At 34.8% G+C, this 2241-nt stretch overlaps 1 non-coding gene across 1 annotated transcript; it reads right to left on the bottom strand.

Moving 5' to 3' along the window:
- Positions 1 to 1836: 1836 nt before the first annotated feature.
- Trnag-gcc lies at positions 1837 to 1907 on the bottom strand. Its single transcript has one exon. It is a non-coding gene; the product is annotated as a tRNA-Gly (tRNA).
- Positions 1908 to 2241: the final 334 nt, after the last annotated feature.

Below are 2241 nucleotides of genomic sequence, written 5' to 3'. Positions count from 1 at the left end.
ATTATTGTTAGATATGGTGTCAACTGTAATGAAAAAAAACATAGCAAATTTCCGTATTCCAAAAGAAACTCTTTAAACCTAGAATTGTCGATCATTAATCTGATAATTAAAAATTTGTCCTAAGAGTCTGAAATTTCCAAATCTCCATATTTTTAATACATCACAAATACACATAATTTCTCACTTTACAATCGTCAGCGACAAAAGTAACCTGACGTCTGACGACACGTGTCGCGAGATTAAAAGGCGCGGCTAGAGGGTGAAAGCTTGAAAAAACACTCGCGAGTAAAGCATTGGATCGTGGTTCGTCGCGTTGTTCGCGTGTGTTCGACCGGTTCCACGGCTGATTACGCCGTGGCAAATCGTGTCACGCTAAAACGCCGCCTTATGGCCGATCTGGCCGTTTCCTCTTCGCGGTATGCGTACAATAAAGCGCGAACCACGCTGATCCTCGTCACGCACAAATGTGCAAATATTTGTCGCGGTCTCGTTCGTGCAATTGCGTTTCCATTGACGATCGCTTGGCGAACGTTTCACAGAGTTGGAAAGTGCCGTAATGTTTTGGCCCGTTGAACAAATAGGTCGAAGTTTAGGTCTCTGAATACATGGTTGAACATTGGTGACTACTGTTTGACAAAGTTTAGGCATGTTGGTTTAAGGATTGGTGGATAGTGGCTTGTGATATTTAGTGCAACCGATATCATGGATGTGGTGTAGTTGTGGAAACTTGTTTGTAATTTAGGATTCTGATGCATATTCGTTAATTTTTGGTGTGACGAAGATTATTTGTAGTTTCGTAATTTTTAAGCTGGAAGATCGTTTGAGGGACTCGGTAGAAAAATAGTACATGTGTGCTTTTTCCAGAAACGAGTTAATTGCAGGAAACGTAACAAGATTCGTATCTAGATACAGAACTCTCTTGTAAATTCCGAGATTTTTATAAATACATTTTTATAAATATATTTTGATTAATAAATATATGAAACTGTTAGGATTTATATGCGTTATTATAATGAATTGAATTAGTTATACAGTAGAAAAGCTCCTTCATTTATGAGATATTAAAGAAACGAATTTACAAATAAACAATGAATATAAACAGAAATTAAAAAATTTTCATACCTTAAGTGTGTTATATTAATTTTGATGTAATATTCTGGCTGTACAAAAATGAATGCGATCGAACGTGAATTTTCTTTGATTCTGTGGAAGACGTCTGTGATAAGAAATTTCGAGTTTCTCGGGTTGCAACAATTTTTCCGGACGTTTTTGGTGAAATTTTTAAAGTCACATAGAATCGAGCATGCAATGTATAAAACATATTCGTATCCGTAGCATATGTTCTGCGGTATTACCGTAGGAGCGTATCGAACGTGGGATTTTCCTCTGGTTTTCGCCAGATGTGGCTACCTTACTGTCGGGCATTCATAAATTTATCATTCTCTTTCTATCTTTTCCCCCGGAGATTTTTGTTTTATTATAATGCCGGCTACTTACTATTCCATACCATTTCGTTGAAATGTACAATCTGTCCATATTCATTTTTCATTGATCAATCATCTGTTAAGCCACGCGTATAAATTTCATAGAATAATTTGTGTAATACAAAAATTGTGTTGAACTATGAAAATATGGGTAAAATATTATAGCAATTGCCATTGATTTATATATTTAAGGAATGAAAGAAGGTATTGGAAACAGTAAAAGGTAATGCTTTTGCTACAATTCTATTATATTTCACTCGGAAAATTGTTTTCATTAGATACGAAAAATTAGTTGAAATAGGTTAAGTATTAGGGTTGTTTCAATGAGAAAAATGCAAAAATAATTCCATATTGCATCGGCCGGGAATCGAACCCGGGCCGCCCGCGTGGCAGGCGAGCATTCTACCACTAAACCACCGATGCTTGTGAAGGGTTCTTTTTAATAAAACTTTATTACTGAAGTTTGTATAGACTATGAGATATAACCTATATTTTGTACAATTAAAATGTACAGATATAAAAGAGTATTTAAAATAACAAGAACAAATTTGAACACTATTAACAATAACTGATTCTGGTCAAATCAGTGGATGTATTTCTCATTACACCCCTATCTTCTCGTCACCAGTTACAAAAGTGACATGTACATAAAAACGATACAAAATATGACAAATTAATCTAAAAATCTTTTTCTCGAGTAACCTTAAGATACATTTATTCTAGCGCGTAATTTTATAATTAATTAACCAAACAATCA

The sequence above is a fragment of the Bombus bifarius genome, unplaced genomic scaffold, assembly GCF_011952205.1.
Source record: "Bombus bifarius isolate JDL3187 unplaced genomic scaffold, Bbif_JDL3187 scf7180000008048, whole genome shotgun sequence".
Lineage (NCBI taxonomy): Eukaryota > Metazoa > Arthropoda > Insecta > Hymenoptera > Apidae > Bombus > Bombus bifarius.
Note: the sequence above shows the minus strand (reverse complement) of the source record. Positions and strands in the feature narration are given on the sequence as shown.